At 41.2% G+C, this 25084-nt stretch overlaps 1 pseudogene; it reads left to right on the plus strand.

Annotated features, from left to right (window-relative positions):
* The first annotated feature begins 3112 nt into the window (after window positions 1-3112).
* Window positions 3113-6161, plus strand: LOC136158736 (B-cell receptor-associated protein 29 pseudogene; annotated as a pseudogene).
* The last annotated feature ends 18923 nt before the right edge of the window (window positions 6162-25084 follow it).

Here is a 25084-nt window from a genome sequence, read left to right on the forward strand (position 1 = left end):
GACATCCTGAGCCAGAACCGCCAGGTAAGCCGGCCCCCAGTGCCCGACCCTCAGAAGCTATGTGAGATAATAATGGGGGTGGTTGTGTCCAGCTGCTAAGCTTTGCGATGGTTTGTTACATAGCGATAGGTAACTCATACCTTTAGTTAGTGATTTTGCAGTACCTTGATGGCGAATCTGCCCTGATCAAGAAAGAAGGATAAAATGAAGCTATTTATGGCTAATCAGAAAAAGAAAAAAGCTGGTATCTTATAACTGCAGTGTCTTTTCACATTAAGCACCGAGCTTCGATCTCACCCTTGTTAGAGGTAGAGATGGCAGGGTCACCAGGCCTCCTTTAGATTTGGTCTCCACCAGATTTAGAACCTGGTATGTCCATCTAGTCAAGGCTGTGGTTTTTCCAGTGGTCATGAATGGATGTGAGAGTTGGACTATAAACAAAGCTGAGCACCGAAGAATTGATGCTTTTGAAGTGTGGTGTTGGAGAAGACTCCTGAGAGTCCCTTGGACTGCAAGGAGATCCAACCAGTCCATCCTAAAGGAAATCAGTTCTGAATATTCACTGGAAGGACTGATGCTGAAGCTGAAACTCCAATACTTTCACCACCTGATGTGAACAGATGACTCATTGGAAAATACCCTGATGCTGGGAAAGATTGAAGGTGGGAGATGGGGACGACGGAGGATGAGATAGTTGGAGGGCATCACCAACTGGATGGGCATGAGTTTGAGCAAGCTCTGGGAGTTGGTGATGGACAGGGAGGCCTGGCATGCTTCAGTCCACGGGGTCACAAAAAGTTGGACACGACTGAGAGACTGAACTGAACTGAACTGAGGTTCAGAGAGGCCTGCTGTCTGCCCAGTGTCGTAGAGCAAGTCCACCGGACCTGACCTGGACCTCCACCTCTCATAGCTGTCCTCCCAGAGCTCTTGCCATCAGACTCCGCTGACTGTTTACCATTCCTATCCAACACTAAATAAGGAAGTGGGGGAACATTCAAGAGTTTAGCTTCAGGTTGCAACATGCAGTATAAGAGTGGGAGGTGTAATGAGAGCTACCAGCTGTTACCTCACTGGTGCTATTATTATTTTTATAATGTGTCTTATTAAACCAGATAAACTGTCGTATTGTGTATAGCCCAGTACCTAATTGGCAGATCTGCCATCAACTCTTTATGTATCAGAGACTTGGTAAAAACTGTGTTTAATTTTTTTTCCACCACTCTTAAGATATAATTTATATACAGCACTTTTAAGTTTAAAATGTATAACACAATGACTGTACTTACATATACTGTGAAATAATTACCAGAATATGTTTAGTTAGCTTCCATCATTTCTTATAGATATAAAAAGGAAGAAAATGTTTTTTCCTTGTGATAAAAACTCTTAGCATCTACTCTTTGAATTTTCAAGTCACCGTGTTCTGCATTCCATCTCTGGTGCTTGTAAAGGAGGTTGTACATTTTACTTTCATGCAGTGCTCCCTCCCTCCACTCCCCATCTCTGGTGTGGACTTAAAAAATATTCACAACCTAAAAGCTGAGAGTTATGTTTTATTCAGTGGGAACTTTTAGGACTTAAAGCCTGGGGGCAGCATCCCGGGTAACCCGAGAGAACTGCTCTGAGGTGGCGAGGGGAGGAGACAGGTCACATAGAAGTTTTGCGACAAAGGACAGGTAGTCTGAACATCAAAAGATTATTGTTAATTAAAGAAATTCAGATATCCCACGTTAAGGAATTTAGCACTTTTGTTTGTGTGGGAACACGCAGGACTCTGGCTCACTGAAACCATTCCTTTGAGATGTGCGTCACCTATCTGAGGCTGGGATCCTGTGTTTTCACATCCTGAGTTTCCTTGGGGCTCACCAACTCACATGACTGTGATATCCTCTGTTTCCTGATGCAGCAGGAAATAGTCCACTTCTCACTGGTAACCACAAATCTGATCTTTCAAGAGTTTGGGGCTTTTTAAAGATGGCATATATAAGCAAGTTCATAGGGTGTTTAATCTTACTGCATGTTAATAAAGGTTGTTAGGAACGAGGTGAACTTATGTTTTCACAATTTCTTTAGTGCTTTAGAAGGATCATTTGGGGCTCATATACACAGATCATTTAGAAGAAATGAATAAGCTATTAGAAAGGCTTATAAACAACCAAGATGCCCTGGCTTCCATATTCAGGAATACACTCGATCTATGGAAGGGTAGGCTAGTATTTGGTTATCTGGGATCTATGTTGTTCCGTGATTCACCAAAAATATTTTTGCATGATATCAGTTTTAGTCATGTCTTTAGATGTTTGGGGAAAATAAGCATGAAAACTTATCATGAGACTGAGGCGTCTTATGGACTGGGAAAAACATTTGGGAGAGCACACTTATGCTTCTTAAGCTAAGGAAGATTTAAAACAGTCATCTCAAAACAAATGTTCCGTTTTGTTTTGATTCGTTTTGGAGTTTTCAGTTTATTCACGACGAATACTGCACGTCTGTGGCCCTGTCCAGCCAGAAGTTCTTTGAGAGGACGCCTTCGGCCTCGGCCAGCCTGAGAACGGGGGCGGACGGCTCAGCGCCCTGCGGACGGCCCCGCGGACGGCGCGGCGAGCCCCCCGAGGCTGCCCGTGGCGAGTCAGCCTCGGCCGGGCCCTGCGGACGGCCCCTGCGGACGGCCCCGCGGACGGCACGGCGAGCCGGCCCTGAACCTGCCCGTCGCGAGCCAGCCTGGGCCGGGCCCCTGCGGACGGCCCCGCAGACGGCACGGCGAGCCCCCCGAGGCTGCCCGTGGCGAGCCAGCCTGGGCCGGGCCCCTGCGGACGGCCCCGCAGACGGCACGGCGAGCCCCCCGAGGCTGCCAGTGGCGAGTCAGCCTGGGCCCGGCCCCCGGAGGCGCGGGTGCCGGGCTGCGCTCCCGTGACCGCGCGGCGCGAGCCTGCCGAGGGCCAGTCTGGGGCTCCGCCGCGAGCCGAGGCTCAGAAGACAGAGCAGTCCTCTCCGGGCGTTTGCTCTGCAGCCTCCGCTCCTTGACTCCCGGTGTTTAAATCGCCCGGAATCAGAGAGCCTCGTAGGGCGATGAGGCCACCCCTGGCTGTGCGGTCCTTCCTTCAAGGCGATGAACTCTGGCCTCTGTACTGAACCAGGCCGTGCACGCCACCTTACTCGCAGCACTGGGCCGCTGCTGGCGTTTACTCTCCACGTCCTGTCTGACTCACCGCGCTACACGAGTGGTGAGACGGGCTTCCTTCTCCGTGGGATGTCCCAGGCAAGGGCCCTGGAGGGGGTGCCATTTCCTGCTCCAGGGGACCTTCCTGACTCAGGCGCTGAACCTGCGTTTCCTGCATCTCCGGCATTCACAAGCGGATTCTGGACCGCTGCACCACCGGGGAAGCATTTAAAGAGAGTTAATAATTTAATATCTGTACATTGCATAGTATAATGCCTATGACATAATAACTTTCAGCAAATGAGGTGAAAACGTTATTTACTTTGTAACAATTTCTTAAATGATTACAATTAGGGAATGGAACCTTGCTTCTCTGCTTGCCACAAAGCTCTGGAGAATAAAGCAAGGAAAATAATAGTGACTGAGAAGGAACAGAGGCTACAAAAGTAAACATAAACTAAGTTATAATCTGCTGATTTTAATTAACATTATCTACGAAGAGATCGTATCAAACTTTGGGAGAAAACTACGTATTTATAAAGTACATATCAAGCATTTTAAATATTCTTTTAATCCATTAAATGTATTTTCATAAAACATTCATCTGGCATTTAACCTGCAAATTTTTAAGACCTAGTAGCATTATTTCTTCATTTACTTTGCAAAATACACAATCATAATTTCCTAGCTGGTGTTGTGAAATTTGATTTCATATTTCACTTTGAAACATGATTACCATACACAGAAGAACTACACAAAAAAGATCTTCACGACCCAGATAATCATGACGGTGTGATCACTCACCTACAGCCAGACATCCTGGAATACAGTCAAGTGGACCTTAGGAAGCATCACTACAAACAAAGCTAGTGTAGGTGATGGAATTCCAGTTGAGCTATTTTAAATCCTAAAAGATGATGCTGTGAAAGTGTTACACTCAATATGTCAGCAAATTTCGAAAACTCAGCAGTAGCCACAGGACTGGAAAAGGTCAGTTTTCATTCCAATCTCAAAGAAAGGCAATGCCAAATAATGCTCAAACTACCACACAATTACACTCATCTCACATGCTAGCAAAGTAATGCTCAAAATTCTCCAAGCCAGGCTTCAACAGTACTCGAACTGTGAACTTCCAGATGTTGAAGCTGGAATTAGAAAAGGCAGAGGAGCCAGAGATCAAATTGCCAACATACGTTGGATCATGGAAAAAGCAAGAGAGTTCCAGAAAGATATCTACTTCTGCTTTATTGACTATGCCAAAGCCTTTGACTGTGTGGATCACAATAAACTGGAAAATTCTTCAAGAGATGGGAATACCAGACCACCTTACCTGCCTCTTGAGAAAACTGTATGCAGGTCAGGAAGCAACAGTTAAAACCGGACATGGAACAGCAGACTGGTTTCAAATTGGGAAAGACGTACGTCAAGGCTATATATTGTCACCGTGCTTATTTAACTTATATGCAGAGTACATCATGATTAATACCAGGCTGATTGAAGCACAAGCTGGAATCAAGTTTGCCAGGATCAATATCAATAACCTCAGATATGCAGACGACACCACCCTTATGGCAGAATGTGAAGAAGAACTAAAGAACCTCTTGATGAAAGTGAAAGAGGGGAGTGAAAAAGTTGTCTTAAAGCTCAGCATTCAGCCCCCCGCCGCGGTGTGTGACATCCCAGCGTTGGCGGCCTCGGAGCAGCGTGGGGAGCCTGCGGCCGCAGGCAGGTGTGAAGAAAAACAGTGACACTTCAATGGGCGGCAGTTGCAACTTTTCTTTCTGCTGAAATAGGACTCATTTTAATCTTCTGTCTACCTTTTATTCCTCTTCAGAAACGGCAGAAGATATTTTCCTTTAGCGTTTGGGGTAAAATTGCAAGTTTCTGGAACAAGGCTTTTCTTACTATTATAATCCTATTGATTGTTCTGTTTCTAGATGCTGTGTGAGAAGTAAGAAAATATTCCTCGACTCATACTATTGAAAAGAGCTCAGCCAACAGACCTGCTGCCTATGAACATACACAAATGAAACTCTTCAGGTCTCAAAGAAATCTTTACATTTCTGGATTTTCATTATTTTTCTGGCTAGTGTTGAGACGTCTGGTTACCTTTATTACTCAGCTGGCAAAAGAGCTGTCAAACAAAGGAGTACTTAAACATCAAGCAGAAAATATTAACCAGGCTGCCAAAAAGTTCATGGAAGAAAATGAAAGACTGAAACGGCTCTTGAAAAACTATGGCAAGGAAGAAGAACACGTTTTGGAAGCAGAAAATAAAAAACTAGAAGAAGACAAAGAAAAACTGAAAATTGAATTAAAGAAGGCTTCAGATGCCCTTTCTAAGGCACAAAATGACGTGATGATAATGAAGATGCAATCAGAGAGACTTTCAAAAGAGGATGACCCCCTCCTGAGGGAACACTCAGGACTTCAGGATCGTGCAGGGAAAGAGAAGAAATGCCTATGAACTTTATGAAAGAAGATTGTGAATATACCATGTCAAGAAGAAAAATTTGTTATCATGTTAGCCTCTAGAAAATTTAAAATTCAGTTCAGAAAAACATACTATGACCAGCCATTATTTTTTTAGTGCCACACACATAGACTTATCATAATGGCATTATCACAGTATTGATGTTTCAGATATATTGTAAAGCCTGTATTCCAGCTCTTAAATAAAATATAAGCATGTTAAACACCTTATTTAGATACTGATAGTAACACTGGTGTATGGTGGCTGAAAGAGTGAAACATGAAAACAGTGACCTTAAGTGCTTTTTTTAAGCCTGATGGTACTAGTTAACTCTTTTAAGACAGCTGTATTGATAATTATATTTTCAGTATTGTGTTTCTGCACCTGTTAAACTATTTTTGTTGACATTTGTGTTAATACGTAATTAGTAGGCATTCTGCTTTTTTAATGTTCATCTGGGAATGGAGTTTACATCTATTTGCATAGCTGCCATAGCACTGAACTGAAATTATTTTACAACAATGTGGAATTCTTGAGATAGAAAGTTTATGTATAATATATCCAAAAGGTAGTGTTCCCCATTGCTGTGAGAGTTGCTAACTACACAGATGTTACCTCATACATACAGACACTGGTGCCACGGTTTCTCTGAGGTGTTTCTGTATTCCGAAAGCTACATATTAAATACTGTTTTCCATTCATATATTCATTTAGTTTCCTTTAGGAGAGGATGATTGTTATATTAATGTGATTTAGGTTGCTCCAGTGTTTAGACTTGAAAGCTATCCTCCTTGTTTCTTAAAGACCTACATATAAAAGAAAATGAAAAAAAAAAAAAAAATAAAGCTCAACATTCAAAAAACTAAGATCATGGCATCTGGTCCCATTACTTCATGGCAAATAGATGGGGAAATAATGAAAACAGTGACAGACTTTATTGTTTGGGCTCCAAAATCACGGCAGATGATGACTGCAGCCATGAAATTAAAAGACGATTACTCCTTGGAAGGAAAGTTATGACCAACCTAGACAGCATATTAAAAAGCAGAGACATTACTTTGCCAACAAAGGTCCATCTAGTCAAGGCTATGGTTTTTCCAGTGGTCATGCATAGATGTGAGAGTTGAACTATAAAGAAAGCTGAGCACCAAAGAATTGATGTTTTTGAACTGTGGTGTTGGAGAAGACTCTTGAGAGTCCCTTGGACTGCAAGGAGATCCAACCAGTCCATCCTGAAGGAGATCAGTTGTGAATATTCATTGGAAGGACTGATGCTGAAGCTGAAACTCCAATACTCTGGCCGCTTGATGCTAAGTGCTGACTCATCTGAAAAGGGGATGACAGAGGATGAGATGGTTGGATGGCATCACCAACTCAATGGACAAGAATTTGAGTAAACTCCAGGAGTTGGTCATGGACAGGGAGGCCTGGTGTGCTGCAGTCCATGAGGTCACAATGAGTTGGACATGACTGAGTAACTTTCACATTTTCTCTTCATTTAGATCAAATAAAATCTTTAGTAAAGCTTTACTCAAATCCTTCTGGCAAAGGCAGCTTTTTCCCTTGGACTTCTCCAGATAATGTTTTGCAACTATTCCTGTTATAATTGCTTTCTAAACATTTATTTACATACTTCTTTCCTCCACTAGATGGCAATCAGATCAAAAATAGAAGTTAAAACTTTTTATTTTATCTTTTGCTGAGAGAGGATACAGAAATACTAACTGAGTGAGTGATTAATGGAATGAATTTGATTCTTGTGGAGTGCAATACATAGAAATAGTCTTTGAGCTCTGTATCTATATATCAATTAGATATCAATAAAATGCATAGTATTTAAAAATAACCATGGTCTCAGCCTTTGCCAGGCCCTTGCGTTTACTTATCAGGGTATAATGCCAGCTAGCATGCACGCTCAGTTGCCTCAGTCATGTCCAAGTCTTTGTGACTACGGCCCGCCAGGATCCTCTGTCCGCGGGATTCTCCTGGCAAGAATACTGGAGTGGGTTGCCATGCCTCCCTCCAGGGGATCTTCCTGACCCAGGGATAGAACCTGCATCTCCTGGGGTTCCTGCATTGCAGGCAAATCTTTACCACTGAGCCACCAGGGAAGCCCCATATGGTATAACAAGGCTAAATAAAAGATGAAGAACTTTAAGAAACTCAACTCTGCAAAAGAATGTTCAGCAGTTCTGAGATCAGTTATTAGTATCTCGTATCTTATTATCCAAAAGCAGGTATTAATTCCCCAGGAGCACACCACGGGCCGCCGGTAGGTCACCTGTGAACCGGACTTTCTAGCTGCCAAGAAATGCTCTGTCGTGGTGGTGGTTTGCCCCCTGAGTAAAGGATTTAAAACTAAAGCCCAGTTTAGACGGGGGGTAGGGAGGAAGGGGACAAAGGTTTTTTCCTTCTGCTCCCAAAGTGGCTTCCGAGCAGCAGCCCTGGTGATGGTCCCTGGCAGGAGCGCCTGCCTCAGGCTCCCAGCGCTGCCCCCGCCTGCAGGGCCCGTCTCTGACCGGCCCCCCGCAGGCGGTCCTGCCCTCGGACGCCCCGAGGGGGACCACCACCCCCGTCCGTCTCGGAACGTGGTCCCCGCTCAGCATCATCTCTGGGGCAGCTCACAGCAACATCCAGAGTGCTCGGGACAGTTTCAGAATGAGGCTGCGCATTTTGAGGGACAAGTTCAAAAGTGTGAAGGTAAACATCCTGAATTACAGGCCGCAGTGCTCTGCCCTCTGTCATTCTCCACCGTCCACCCAGCACCCTGTGAGGTTTGCATTCCCCCTCTGGAGTCGCAGCTTCTCGAGGACACCACGCTGACCCTCAGGGGCCGGTGGACGCAAGCCAGGTGCTCATGTCTCCCTCTTCTGGGGGTTTTGGAGGGTGTCTCCCTTCCCTAGCTTCAGTGTGTGTGGTTGAGGTGAAGATGGATAATATCCACTGTCTCCTGCATTCAAGGGGTGGGTTGGTTACGCACCATGTTCTATGTTGCCGAGATTCTATGCCGAGTCAAACAACAAAAGTCCAGGAATGTTATCTATGTAAGAATCTATGTATGAAAAAAGATAAATTGCTTTTCCGATGGCCTTGTGAAAGATGCAGGATTATGTAACCTTTAGCTACTGTTGGCAACTGCGGGGAGACGGGGTGCATGGGAAAAGTGTATAGGTGTGAAAGGAGACAGAGATGGACAGAGACGTCAAGAGAGAGCGCCTCCCGAAAATGATACCTGGATTCCTGAATCTACCCTGACTGACCTAACACTGCTCATGTTTCTTTAATGCAAGTCAATAAATTACTTCTTCATCATTTGCATTAAATTAAGTTTGAATTAAATTTCTAAAACACGTTTGAATTAAGGCAATTTGAATTAAGCTTCTAAAACATAACTAAAAATGGCTCAACTAACTGATTAGAAGAAACGCCCACATCCCACGTGCTCATCTTTCCCTGTGTCACAGCCACAGAATTGGGTGACCAGAATTCCTAGGACAGTTTCCTTCAGATGTGTGCTCCTGTTTTCCCTATGAATATATTTTTACATTTCATACTTTATCATTTTCTTCCCAGAAATAAATGGTAATTATGCTCATGGGGCAAAAGGACACCAATGAAGACCAAGGTTCCCCGCAGTTACCTTGGACCTTTTAGTATTCTTTTATAAACCTTATATTATAAAAGCAGTTAATGATAGCTGCTCTCCACAAAGAAATATTGTGAAGATTAGTTCACATTTGCAAAAATACAAGGGTATATACATCAAATAATAATATAACAGTTTACATAGCATATAAAATAGGAAGGGTATACAGATGTGTGGTTTAGCTGTCACTAAACAGCTTTTAGAATTAATTTGATAAAACACCATGGTGGTAAGCTCCTGAGAGCAAGTGCTAGAAAGTTCTGAGAGAAAAAATGAAGACAAATGAAGCTTTATCCAAGGAATTAGCTTCCCCCCCAAGCCCCCGCCTATGGATTACCATACAGTACCCTACCACATTCACGGAGGACTACCCAGAGCCCGTTCTGTGGTGGGCGGAGCAGCACTGGGGACGCTGGAGGCCCGTGCCTGCAGACCACCTCCCTCGCCACTGGCCTGAGGCTGGTGCTTCTGGAGCGAGGGGAATCGGCTCGCGGTCTGCCAGTGCAGCTGCCGCGGTGGCTAAAGACAGAAGTCCAGGGCAGCAGGCCCTCCGTGTGCAAGGAGGCAGTGCGTCTGGGATTTCCTGGCGTGAAGAGGCAGCCAGCTGCAGGCACCACTTGCTGACTGTACATTGGGTGGTGACTCATGATGCTAGTTTTCCTATGAAAACTTCACACTGACTGTGACATGCTTGAGTTTGGTCATGTCTCCCCTAACATGCATAAGCCTTGGGAACAGTGTCCTTGTCCAGACAGTATTTAGCAAATTTTCTGATGCATGTGAAATGCTCTCTGTGGGCTTCTTGCTCTGGGTGTGGTCCTCAGGAAAGTTCTAGCTGAGAACACTTTACTAAAATCTGGTCCCTACATGGAAGGAAAAATGAAAGGTATTCATTCAGATAATTCAACTCCCTCAAAAAAGTATAAGAAAATTTCCAGAGAAATGAAGTTTATAATAGTAAGAGTAGCTAATTGTTTGAATTGTTGTGTCATGTGGTAAATGCAGATATACTTAATACTTATGTGATATGGTTGGAATTCCCTGTTTTCTCAGTGTCTAGGATGCAAGGTTGAGAAAAGGCCCTGTAGAGTCATTTACTTACCCATGAGTGAGCTGGGATACCAGGAAACAAGGTTTGCTTTCCTGAGAAGTCTTTCTAGATCCAGCCATCACTCCTAGAAGGAAGGCTCTGAGAAGGGGAAGCACTTGGAGAGCACCTGTTTTGCCCTCTAATTTTGTAAACAAACAATCTGAGCCTCAGGGAGAGTTGCTGAGGCCCTGGCGCTCATCCCAGGCTGTAGCCCATCACCATTCTCCATCACTCGTGCCGCAGCCGCTGCGCTGAGGGCACGCGGCAGGGTTTGGGCAGACACACACAGGCTTCTGTTTCACAGTCACACACCTGGCCTGTTGTATATTTAAAAGCTACGGCTAACAATCAAAGTTGTGATTTCAGAAGTATTGGTACTTAGAACAAGGATAAGTTAAAAATCATAGAGAGAGTTGGTTTAAGGTAGGGTTAAAGAAAACTAAAGCACTACATATGACAGATATGTGGTTATGACCAAATTTGAATGTAACAATTCTCTTCATGACATGTAATGTGATCAAATAAGTGCACACATATATTATGTTGCAGGAAAAATTCTTACAAAAATTTAAACATGAAGTAATTTTGTTTTACTTTGAACAATTAATTATTTTAAAAATAAGAAAAGTGCATGAAAATGTAAAACAGAAAATATGCATCAAGTTATTTATTTTTCAAATTTTCTAATATACAAGTTCAATTTTTCAAGAATTTCATTTTCTTAAAAATTCTTAGTTCTCTTTTTTCTACCATGTCTCAGCAAGAATAAATAAGTGATATGGATAGCTGAGAGAAATTAATATTATCCATTAATGAGTGATGCTTTTTCTATTAATTTTTTCATTTAAAGTAATTATTGAGGGATCCTCACATGTTGGGAACTATTCTAGACCCTGGTGATACAGCCGTGAAAAGCAAGAGTATTGCTGTTATAGGGTTTACATTAAAGTGGATGAAGAAAGCAATAAAGAATGATTATATGTTAAAAAGTGAAAAGTGCTATCATGAAATGCAAAGCAAGGCAAAGTAATGAAGGCTGACCAGATGGGGATTTCTGTAATAAGGAAGTTGTCTCTGAAGAGACGAATGAGCAGAGATCAGGAGGAAGTAAGAGGGTGAGCTTTATGATTATTTTGGGAAAGAATTCTGGGCAGAAGGAAAGGCAAATATTCAGAAGAGCCAGCTCATTTCCTGAGGCAGGAGCAGGACCCAGAGCCAGGCACACGATCAGAACAGAGCCGAGAGGACTGCAGGCTCACTGCGCTGACGGACCTGTGTGCCCTGGGCTCTGTTCTCTGCTCGTAGAAGAGGCTGGGGCAGGGGGGAGGCAGTAACCGAGCTCAGAGCTGCCAAGGATGAGACAGTAGTATTTGTCATCATCATCCTGGTTCCAACAAAGAAATCTGCCAGGTTACTGACTGACAGCTGAAATAATGAGCAAACTCCAGTGTCCAAACACGACACCAAATACAGTCTGTGCAAAAGTAGTTTGGAAATGTCACCAAACAATTGGATGCCTGCAGCCTTCAGTAATTAACAACAGAGAACCCTGGGATAGAGAAAGAATTTGATTTCCAACATTTTCACATGTTAATATTCAAAATGCCTAATTTTAAAGAAAAAAAGAAACTCACAAGACACACAAAGAAACATAAAGTATGACCCATTCAGAGGAAAATGATAAGTTGATAGATCCGGCCCTGAGGAAACCCAACATTCGACTTACTAGATAAAGAGTTAAATCAACTGCATTAAATATACTAAAAGTGATGGAGAAAACCACAGGCAAAGAACTAAAAGAAATCTTAAAAGTGGTATGTGAGCGAAAGGAGAATATCAATAAATAGAAATCTTACAAAGGGACCAAATAAAACTCGAGATAAACATACAGTAACTAAAATAAAACTAAAAAATTTCCAAGGGATTCAATAGTAGGTCTGAGCAGGTACAAAGGCTCTGTGAACTTGAAAATAAGACAACTAAAATTATCCAGTCTTAGGACCAGAAAGAAAAAGAATGAAGAAAAGTGAACAGGATCTGAGGGACTTGCAGGACACCATTAAGCAAATCAGCATATGCTTTGTGGAAGTACTAGCTAAGAGAGACAAAAGTGGAGGAATACATATACACACACACACACACACACACACACACACACATATATATATGAAGAAATAAGACTTCCCTTGTGGCTCAGTGGTAAAGTACCTGCCTGCCAACGCAGGAGATATAAGAGACATGGATTCAATTCCTGGATCAGGAAGATCCCCTAGAGGAGGGCATGGCAGCCCTCTCTGGTATTCAAGGACAGAGGAATCTGGTGGGCAGTTTATGGGGCAAGAGTTGGACATGACTGCAGTGACTTAGCACTGGAAGAAACACTGGCTGAAAACATCCCATATTTGAGGAAACATATGAATCTACACATTAAAAAAAAAATCTCAACAAACTCCAAGTAGGATAAATGCAGAGATCAACACTAAGACATTTAAATCAAATGAAAGGCAAACAGAACATGTTGAAAGCAGAGAGAAGTGACTGGTCATGTATAAGCAATTTTCAATTAAATTAATGCCCAACTTCTCATCAGAAACCATGGAGGCTAACAGGCAGTGAAATGACATGTTTAAAATTGTTTTTATAAAAAGCTGTCAAGCAAGAATTCCATATTTGGCAAAACTATCCTTCAAAAATGGCAAAGAAATTAAGACATCCCCAGATTTTTTAAGTTGAGAGTTCTTTGTTTTTAGACCAGGCTTTACAAGAAATGCTAAAGGAAGCTTTAAGTCTTGATGAAAGAACACTAGACAACAGCTCAAAGTCACGTGAGGAAATAAAGAACATTGGTAAAGGTAAGGATGTAAATAAACTTAAAAGCCATCTGGTTTGCAACACTTTTTAAAATTTTCTACATGATTTAAAAGACAAATCATAAAATTGTAATTACAAGTCTATGTTAGAAAACACACTATGTATAAAGATATAATTGTGATAAAATGTAAACAGGGTAGTAGAAGGAGATGCCTTATTCCCTGGTTGTCTCCTGAGAACTAGTCAACCTGCAGTTTATTCTGTGTTTTGAATCTCTTTCCCATTGCCTTTCATCATGACCTTCACGGTTCTTCCTTTTAGCTTGAACCTCTGCATGCTCTGTTGTAAATGAAGTCAGTTTTGCAGGGAAGATGCTAGGAGTTGTCTTTTTTATGACATGCTTCTCCACTCAGGAAAGCTTCCGAGCCATGGATCTGGAGCTGGGAAAGTGGGGACAGTGCTGGGCTGCTTTCTGAGTGACACGCTCATGCCGGAAGCTAAACACTTGGTGTGGGCGGGGGGGTGGCCATCATTGTGGCTTCTCTCTTCTGGTGTGTAACCACCACTGCATGAGTTGAAAGGATAATCAGATCCCAATATTCTCAGGATTCTGGGCCCATGGTAGAGTACCGTCCTACAAACCAAGGCTGGGGGAAAGGCACTCTCACCTCTCAACTGCACTCACCACAGACTTAACCTCAGGAGCACCAGGTGGCTGTTTTTGAAAGACAAGTGATTGTTTAAATGAAATATAATATTATATTGTGGGATTTACATACATAAAGATAAAATAAATGAAAAGAGAATACAGAATGGGGGAGATTAGTGCACTTTTTTCTATGATAAGGGTTTTTTTTTTTTTTAGTATCATATCAAGTCTAAGCAGACTGTGATAAGATTGTAATGGATACTGGAATTCATAGAACAATTATTTTAAAAAATTGTACAAACAAATATAGCTAATATCACTAGAAAAAATAAAATGGTTTGTAAGTAGGAAAAAGAGAACAAAAAGAAGATGAAATAACAGAAAATAAATAATAATATGGTAAATCCAAAAATAACAATACATATGTTAAGTTTAAATGGGTTAATCGCACCAGTAAAAAGACAGAGATTGACAGACTGTATATAAGAATATTCATAACCAGGTTTATGCTTTCTACAATCCATATACTTTAATATAATGACATAAACATGAAAAGCAAAAGGATAAAAAAGATATATCACATAAACAGAAGATTAAGTCAGTTGATTTGGTGTTATCAATATCAGACAAAGAAGACTTCTAAACATAAAGAATTAGCAGAGATAGAAAAAAAAAAAAAGAATCATGACAAATGTGAAATTTCTTACGAAGACACAGAAATTCTAAATAAGTATAGAACTAAAAACAGAGGTTCAAACTGGAAATATAAAAAAGGGCTTTCAATGAAAGAATAACTTTATTTGATAAAGGTTCAAAAGCAATTCAGTGAAGGGATAGTCGTCCAGTAGATAGTACTGAAACAACCGAATATCATAGAGAAAAATATGAAATTTGACTTATATTTCATATTATGTATCAACATTAATCCCAAGTGTGTTATGGATTTAAATGTAAAGCAAAACTATGAAACTTTTAGATTAAAAAAAAAAGCAGAAGAACATCTCTTGGACTGAGGGCAAAGATTTCTTAGACATGAAATCAAATGCATGATCCATATAAGAAAATAATCATAAGTTGAACCTACTCAAAATAAAAACTTTTGCTCTAGCTTTTTAGGAGGATGAAAAGATAAACTGCACATCTGGGAGGAAATATTTGCAAACCCCATATTCAACGTATTTTTATATACTAGACTAGATAAATAACTCTCCAAACTCAAGAGTAGAATGAAGACAACAAACCTAAACAATTGTGTTGTAAAATGGGTAAAATACATGAATGGATATTTCATCACGGGGATCATATGGATGGTAAATAGACCCATAAAAAGTGCTTAACATACTAGTCCATGTCACAGAGATGGAGAATACCTTAGTGGTTGCTCAGAGACAGGAACTTGGAGTGGGTGGAGGCAGGTGAGAATACAAAGAGATACTATGAAGCAGCTCTTTGTAGCGCTGGAGCAGCTATATATCTTGATTGTCTGGGTGGTTACATGTGTTATACATGCAATAAAATTGCACACAACTATACCCACAGGCACATAAAAACCAAAATTTTAAAAAGCAGTAAAAACGGAATAAAGTCTGTAATCTGGTTTAACAGGAATATACCAATATTAATTTCTTTCTTTTGATATTGTACTAAATTCTGTTGTATAGGATGTCACCATGTGGGAAAGCTGGGTGAAAGGTGCATAAGACTGTATACTATTTTTACAGCTTCTATTGAGCCTTAAATTATTTCCAAGTAAAAAGCTCAAAAATATACCAGTCTCCCTATGTAAAAGAATGCAGACCCATCTTCTGTGGTGAAAGATCATGGTAAAAAGGGGGAAATGATGAACCTACAGGGTACTTAGAGCATAAAGAAATAGTATAAATAGACAGATGAATCAAAGGCAGAGGAAGTAGTATTGTTTCAATTTTTGATTTTAAAACTAGAACTGGCTAAAGAGTAACCTCAATGAATAATCAAGAAGACATTGCCTTCTTGCCTTCTACCAAGATGTGATTACTCCGTTTCTCACAGGTCTTCCTAATCTGTCTGTATAAAACTCTTATGAACTATTTTGAGCCTCTGATATGTGTGAATCACAGTGGCAGAAAAATAATGGCATAATCTCTGAGGACTGCAAGGGATTACTAGTCCCCCAACTGTCTGGATTGAACAAGCCTTTTCCCTAATGTTGGGAGGCAGCTGAGTAATACAACTTTGGACACTTGTTACAAGTTTGTGTGTGCATTCCTGACCTAGCTGGGTAACCAAGGAGAAAAATTCAGTTCCCAGGAAAAGCTGACCATCCTGCTTTCCAAGTGCCCCTTGACTGACGTCGCCTCACTGCTTGATCCAACAATAGAAACTGAACTTTCACAATTCATTTCCAGATCCTCCTCAGTGCGGTCCTGTTGTTCCTGCTTCCACTAACTCATTCCCTTAAAACCTCCTTAAATGGAATTGTCTCTCTACTTTCTCATAGTATACACATTTGCTTTAGTTTTCCTTATTATCTCTTCTAGGGTTTTGCTTTATTCTTTTTTTTTTAAACACAGTCTCAGCACTAAAATAAGAGTTATCTATCAAGTATTTTGTTAATAAGATTCTAACTCTTGAGATGGAGAAGGAAATGGTAACCCACTCTGGTACTCTTGCCTGGAAAATCCCATGGACAGAGGAGCCTGGTGGTCTGCAGTCCACGGGGTCGTTAAGAGTGGGACACGACTGAGCGGCTGACTTCACTTTCACTTTTCACTTTCCTGCATTGGAGAAGGACCTGGCAGCCCACTCCAGTGTTCTTGCCTTGAGAATCCCAGGGACGGCGGAGCCTGGTGGGCTGCCGTCTATGGAGTCGCGCAGTCGGTCACTACTGAAGTGACTTAGCAACAGCAGCTCTTGAGATGTCTTGAAGTTATACACTGAGAGAAATGAGACAAAGATATCTTTAAAAAAGCTAGAAGGTAGCGGAGGGAAGGCACACACAATCTGATTAAATCCATGGAATATTCTGCTGTTTTATAGATACTTTGATGCTCATTGATCATAAGACACAGGTTATAGGTCTGTCCCACCTAGCTTAAAGACAAACAACTGCTAAAAAAAGTAGTCAACAGTTTTAGTAATTTTACATAGCTGCAAAGTTTGCAAACATCCTCATAGCATCTTTTAACAAGGCATTAAATGCATTTCAGAAAAATGACATTCAGCATCACCCATGTTATTGAAATTTCAATACTGACTCTAAAAGTTTGATTTGAGTCCTCATCATATTCATGGTCAATAGATGAAGTGGATAGCAACATTACATAAGGCATCATCACTAACTTGGAGAAAGCCACTTCAAAGCTGGAGTCCACCACTAATTCAATTAGAAGCATCTAAACACACATATATTTCATAACCTAAATAAAGGCACATTCTGAGGTCAAAGTAGATATAGATGTATGAATGGAAATAGGTCAGATTAAAGAAACTACAGGTGTTTGCTAAAGTGCATGGAGTTAGTGTCACTTGTTTTCAGCTTCCCAAGTGGTGCTAGTGGTAAAGAACTCACTTGTCAATGCAGGAGACATGTGAAATGAGGCTTCGATCCCTGGGTTGGGAAGATCCCCTGGAGAAGGAAATGGCAAACCACTACAGCTTTCTTGCCTGGAGAATCACGTGGACAGAGAGGCCTGGCAGGCTGCAGTCCATGGGGTCCCAAAGAACTGGACATGACTAAAGTGAGTTAGCACGCATACTCCTTATTTAGTAGCTTTCATAAACAGCCAACTTACTAATCAATAATTAGTCAGTTATTCCCTAATAAAAGCAGGACGATATTCATTTTACTTCTAAATACTTCTATTTCACTTTGTTTCTCCATCCCCTTGTTTCCCATTGTCTGCATTAATAAAATTCTGATAAGCCTCTCGGTGTATAGCATGGCACTGAAAACTCTATATTGCAATGCATTCTTGCTAACTGAACTAGACTAAAACATCGGTTATACACACAGAAGATGGCTTGTGCTACAAACCTTTTAGTGAAAAGAGGAGTAAGCTATGAGAGGTCTGGTAAGGAGGTACCCTTTGGTGAAAGTGGAAGTTGTGAAAGTATTTGTGGGAAGAGTGAGAACATGAAAAGCTGAGTAAGTTATGAGTGAAGCGAGCTAATGGTGTCCTTGAAACTCGGGTTTAACAGGTGTGTGTTTCTTCTTGAATTATCCAGAGATTATGCAAGTTTACAGATGCATTGTCAAGTGAAGACATGTTTCCTTTCAGTGTTTCTTCTTATATAAAAGTGCCTGGTTCACTTGGTATACTCAGGAATGTGTTGTTTCATGTCCCTGTCCACTTTCATGTTTCTTGATGAGGATAATCCAACATGATGAAACACAGGGATGAAACTGTAATACTAGAGTGCCTTCCTTGGAAAGGCAAGCGCTGGAGCAAGCCTAAGGTGCACATGGGAAGTCAGATACTGCTTTTCAGTCTCTTCACTTATGTAAATGCTTAAAAATACATAGGAGCTGGTTTGGAGTTTGTGTGGGGAGACCTCCTCAGGACTTGCCAAAAAATACCAAGGAGACAGCTCTGCAGCCCAGGTCTTTACATTGTTTAGGAATGGCATTTGCTCCTTTTGTTGAATAGTAAATGTTTCATTATCCAAAACAGGGATAACTTCAGAAATAACAAAAGTGATGGTTTGTGGGTCTGTGCTTTCCCCAGTTCACAGCCCTTCATCAGTTATCAGTCTCCTTCCCACTCTCCGTCTCCCAGACTTACTTTCTCACAAGCTTTCTGTTCTACCATTGTCTTGATCAGTTTTAATGTACATATCGATAATGTGCTATATTCCTTGAATTATTCAAGTTTAAGGCACACCTGACCTGCCGCTTAAGAAGTCTGTATGCAGGTCAGAAAGCAACAGCTAGAACTGGACATGGAACAACAGACTGGTTCCAAATAGGAAAAGGAGTACATCAAGGCTGTATATTGTCACCCTGCTTATTTAACTTGTATGCAGAGTACATCATGAGAAACACTGGGTTGGAGGAAGCACAAGCTGGAATCAAGATTGCTGGGAGAAATAACAACAACCTCAGATATGCAGATGACACCACCCTTCTGGCAGAAAGTGAAGAACTAAAGAGCCTCTTGATGAATGTGAAAGAGGAGAGTGGAAAAAGTTGGCTTAAAACTCAGCATTCAGAAAACTAAGATCACGGCATCTGGTCCCATCACTTCGTGGCAAATAGATGGGAAAACTATGCAAACAGTGGCAGACTTTATTTTTGGGGGGCTCCCAAATCACTGCAGATGGTGATTAAAATGCAGAGACACTACTTTGCCAACAAGGGTCTGTCTAGTCTAGGCTATGGTTTTTCCAGTGGTCATGAATGGATGTGAGAGTTGAACTATAAAGAAAGCTGAGCACCAAAGAACTGATGCTTTTAAAGTGTGGTGTTGGAGAAGACTCTTGAGAGTCCCTTGGACAGCAAGAAGATCCAACCAGTCCATCCTAATGGAGATCAGTCCTGAGTGTTCGTTGGAAGGACTGATGCTGAAGCTGAAACTCCAATACTTTGGCCACCTGATGCGAAGAACTGACTCATGGGAAACGACCCTGATGCTGGGAAAGATTGAGGGCAGGAGGAGAAGGGGACGACAGAGTATGAGATGGTTGGATGGCATCACCGACTCGATGGACATGGGTTTGGGTGGACTCCAGCAGTTGGTGATGAACAGGGGGCCTGGCGTGCTGCCGTCCATGGGGTCTCAAAGAGCCGGACAGGACTGAGCGACTGAACTGAACTGAACTGAAGGCACCCTGTCCCAATTCCACAGCCTGCTCTCATTATTACTGCCTGAATTTTGCCACCATCTAAAACCATCCCACATTTGAAATCTTGTTCTGGAAATTTTCTTTATCCTTTAAGGAAAGTAACGATTGATCATCACAGAAACTTTGAAAAGGCTCATAATCCTATCATCCAAAACTATGTCAGAATTCCTCAGCAACCCCTCCATCTTCTCGATGAGGGAAGCTGGTAGTGAGACTGGGTTTACCTCTGGTTCACTATGACCTCCTTCTTGGGATTTAAGTTTGGCTTTGGCTGGTTCTACTAACTCAATTCTACACTCATTTTTCATCTTCCCAAATTCTCGACATCTCTTTCTCTGCTGTAGCTTCTCCTTTTGATATTTGTAAGGTCATATTTTATTTCTTTTAGAGGCTCTTGGAAGGAGTAGAGATAAACAAGTGTGTTCCATCCACCGTGTTAAACTTCCTAGCTACAGTCAGTCTCTTTGCACTCTTCCTCAGCCTTGCTCACTCCCTTGCCTAAACACCTCATGGTGTCTCCTTCACTCTCATTTTTCCCAGCCCACATACTAATCCCTAACTGTTTATTCACCTCCAGGAGCATCCTTTGATGCTATACACAGGACATCAAAAACTTCAGAAAGTCTAAGGAAATCTGTTACTGCTTGCTTCTGGCCTTAGCCACATCATTTGCTATTGCTGTTCCGTCGCTAGGTCGTGTCTGACTCATGGCCACCTCCTGGACTGCACCACACCAGGGTCCTCTGAACTCCTCTGTCTCCTGGAGTTTGCTCAGATTCATGTCCATCGAGTCAGTGATGCCATCTAACTATCTCATTCTCTGTCATCCCCGTCTCCTTTTGCCTTTAATTTTTCCCAGCATCAAGGCCTTTTCTTATAAGTTGGCTCTTTAATTTTCTAAGGCTTTCATCACTTTCCTCTTAGAATTCCACAACAGAAATTCTAAGTCTTTATCATGCTTTACTGGTACACTTTTGAGGAAGTCTGTTGCCCAGGTTTACAATCTGCAACCCAGATTAATCTTGAACATGGTGTATAAGCCTACTGTGTTTAAAATCCCTCATCTATAAATTCAGGATGATGATAACAGTTCTTAATAATATAGTTACAGGCATAATAGTATTAATCACAGGATTATTATAATAATTAAATGTGATAATAGACATAAAGCTTCCAGGAGAGTTCCTTGTGCATAAAAAAGTACTATGCCTTTTCCCTTAAACAAGTGGACTAGCTCCTACTCAGAGGAAACCAAAGCTACTTATTTTTAACTTCATTATCTTGTCACAAACTTCACAAGTATTCTTACTGACATACACATTTCTTTTTCCTTCTTTCTTATTTCAGAGGAAAATGAAGACTACTGCCTAAGGACACATAACATGGGCCCAACAGTATCTGCAGAGAAAAACTGGAAGTGCCTGAACCATCCTATCACCCCCAGAAGGCCTTCAGGAATAAGTGACGTGGTTGGGTTTGAAGGATAAAGATGACTAAGATGATGGCAGTGAGGCAGGCACTTGAGGCAAGAAGCCTGCTGTATACGAACATATGGGCATGTATGCAGTTTGACATTCTGGGAACTATATCTGTTTTTAATGGAGCAATAATTCATGTGTGTGTATACAGAGTATAAGCTGTTATGTAGGGATGGGGATTTTCTATTATTTATATAGCACTTGTGAATGTTTTACATGCACATTTACATTACATAAATAAGTTACATTATTGTTCATTTTCAAGTTTGTATCATCTCCTGAGGTAGCATATGTCATGCAGTTTGGAATGATGTCTTATACTTCTAACTGCTTCTAACATACACCACAGTGCTAAATGTGTCATAGTGAAAGTGAAAGTCGCTCAGTCGTGTCTGACTCTTTGTGACCCCATGGACTATATGGACTATACAGCCCATGGAATTCTCCAGGCCAGAATACTGGAATAGGTAGCCTTTTGCTTCTCCAGGGGATCTTCCCAACCCAGAGATCCAACCCAGGTCTCCCGCATTGCAGGCAGATTCTTTATCATCTGAGCCACAAGGGAAGCCAAAAATGTGTCTTAAGTCCTCAGTAAATATGATTAAATAATTATTTGGAATACAAAAGGACTTCCACTGTTTGTAGTGAGTAATTTTTCTAGTAATCAATAAAGCACTCATCTAAATAAGAATGTTTTTAAGGTGACAAGAGACATGTGAACATGAAAGACATTAACACAGCTGGAGCTTTGCATTATGCTTACAGTTAATAGAAAAAGGACAATGAATGTATGTCGGGGACACACTGATTTCATGTGCATTTATGCTAAAGTGATAACCCATGCTAAGATGCAACTGAAGGAATAGATACTTTAAGAAAAGAACTTCCTGTATTAGATGCGGCTATGCTTGCAAAATTTTGGTGTTTTTAACAGGCAGTGTTAATCAGTGGTAATGCTTACACTAGACTGAGTTGCACAATTATTATGGAGAAAAGTCCCTCAGAACAGCTTTTGCACATCCCCCTTGCTAGTGCAGCTCTGTATAAACCTGGAAAGTCTCCAACGTACTTCTTCTGCATCAAGAGCTTCCCGCTCTGTATTTCTCCTTGCTGCTCCACGGGGGTAGCGTTCCTCTTCCTGCTTTAAGCACCCAGCACCCTTCTACCTCCTGTATCACATCCTGCTATTGAAAGATGGAAATGCGCCACTGCAATTTGGGTATGCTTTTATTAATGCTTCCAGCTTCTCACAACATAGTATCAGTACTTCTACTACATTTTTTTAGTTGCTCAAAGCCCTCCTCCTGAAAATTTTCTTTATGGCCAAACAGGAAATGATAGTAAAATGAGCCATTTACATGTGATGAGTTTTGACAAGTTGCAATTTAATATGAAGACATTTGTGTCAACATGTTCCTTCAGACAGGATTTACATATTAATTAATATTTTCCTCTGATAATGATATGGAAGATTTTCAGTTCTATTTAAGGAATTTAAATTTTCAGCCAGCAAGTGAAGACATTTGTGATTTGTGTTGTTCAGGGATGTTCTGCAAAGAATGGAGCTCATGCAGGCAGAAAAAAAGATCTAGTAAGACAAAATCCTGTGAGAAGCTACTCATTTGGTTTTGTCTTAGAGACATTCAAAAAAACATAATGGTCAGAGATACTACATTCACTTCACATGCTTGACAGCACTTATTTATCTTAGATCTTATGGAAATAGGAAAATAAATATTTATCATATATAATTAACCATTTTTCAGAATACCCTGATAAAACCATAAAAATGCATGGCATTCTGGCCAATCTCTTACTGGTTCAGTTTTCTACTGGACTCTGAATCTCCTTTGAAATCTCCTACTGCACTTTAACCTATGAGCATAATTACTTGCTTCCTTGAATCAATTGTTTTTAAACTAGTTGCAGATTATTCTCAACCTCTGCTAAAGCAATTGTCCAATAACCCTTTAGGCATAATGTTTATCAACTGATTTACAGGCAACGCTACTTTAAAACAAACTTCTGAAAATTCTGGTTGCCTATTTGACTTCCCAATGTCATTTGCAAGTAGCCCCACTTTGCAGGCTGAGTGGTCTGTGCTTAGCCCCACAGCTGCTTGGAACCAGTTGCTGTGACAATAAAAGAAACATGTAAGCCTTGTCAGAGCGGTAAGAGTCTCTTCTTCATGGGGAACTGTGTGGGGAAAAAGTAGATCTTTCATGAATAGGAAGAAGGCCATAATGCCTTATTCATGTTTCCCTCATTCCCCTTTCAACACTTTCCCCTCTCTATTGGGAGAAAATGTTTTTCTTCTACTATTTTAGGTCAGAATAATTGGGTGACTGCAAATTAACAAACAAGAGAAAATAACAGGAAAAAACACAAAGTTCAGTCATGTGCATACAGAAGAGCACATAAGCAGTGGCTTTCTGAACACCTAGAGATTGTTGTTCGGTTGCTAAGTGAAGTCTGACTCTTTGTGACCCCATGGACTGCAGCACACCAGCCTTCCCCGTCCTTCACCATCTCCCAGAGCTTGCTCAAACTCATGTCCATTGAGTCAGTGATGCCACCCAACCATTTCTTCCCCTGTAGTCCCCCAGCACCAGAGTCTTTGCCAATGAGCCGGCTCATCCCATTAGGCGGCCAAAGTATTAAAACTTCAGCTTCAGGGTCAGTCCTTCCGATGGATATTCAGGGTTGATTTCCATTAGGAAAATTTGACTGTTTTGATCTCCTTGCTGTCCAAGGGACTCTTAAGAGTCTTCTCCAGCACCACAATTTGAAAGCATCAATTCTTTGACACTCAGCCTTCTTTATGGTCCAACTCACATCCGTATATGACCACTGGAAAGACCATAGCTTTGACTATGTGGGCCTCTGTTGGCAAAGTGATGTCTCTGCTTTTTAATATGCTGTCTGGGTTTGTCATAGCTTTCCTTCCAAGGAGCAAACATCTCTTAATTTCCAAAATCACCATCTGCAGTGATTTTGGAGTCCAAGTAAATGAAGTCTGTCACTCTTTCCACTGTTTCCCCACCTATTTGCCATGAAGTGATGGGAGCAGATGCCATGATCTTCGTTTTTTGAATGTTGAGTTTTAAGCCATCTTTTGCACTCTCCTCTTTCACCCATATCAAGAGGCTCTTTAGTTCCTCTTCACTTTTTTCCCTTAAGAGTGGTATCATCTGCACATCTGAGGTTGTTGATATTTCTCCCAGCAGTCTTGATTCCAGGTTGTGATTCACCCAACCCAGAATTTCACATGATGTACTCTCCATATAGGTTAAATAAGCAAGGTGACAATATATAGCCTTGATGTTCTCTTTCCTAATTTTGAACCAGTCCATTGTTCCATGTCTGGCTCTAACTGTTGCTTCTTGACCCCATACAGGTTTCTCAGGAGAGAAGTATGGTGGAGTGGTATGCCCATGTCTTTAAGAATTTCCCAGTTTGCTGTGATCCACACATTCAGAGACTTTCATATAGTCAATGAAGCAGAAGTAGAGGTTTTTCTGGAATTCCCTTATTTTTCCCTATGAATGCTGGCAATTTGATTTCTGGTTCCTCTACTTTTTCTAATCTATCTTGTACATCTTGAATTTCTCTGTCCATGTACTGCTGAAATGTAGCTCAAATGCTTTTGGATTTTGAGCATTATCTCGCCTGCTCAAAATGAATGCAACTATGCATTAGTTTGAACATTCTTTGAACTTACTAGGGGAAAGTAAACAAATGGCCTTTTAGGGAAACAAATGGAAAGTATGACACTTTGTGACAATGCTTGCTTATGTATCTTCTCATCCTGGTGCTAATGATTAGCTTCTTTTCTTGCTGGTATATCCCCCAGAGAGGGGATTTATCGCACCTATATTTCTGAGGAGGAACTTTCAATGTCAGCAAAAGAAATTTAGATGGGGATTTGTTCCGACTTTTCAACTTAAGATA

The sequence above is a fragment of the Muntiacus reevesi genome, chromosome 1 (assembly GCF_963930625.1).
Source record: "Muntiacus reevesi chromosome 1, mMunRee1.1, whole genome shotgun sequence".
Taxonomy (NCBI): Eukaryota; Metazoa; Chordata; class Mammalia; order Artiodactyla; family Cervidae; genus Muntiacus; species Muntiacus reevesi.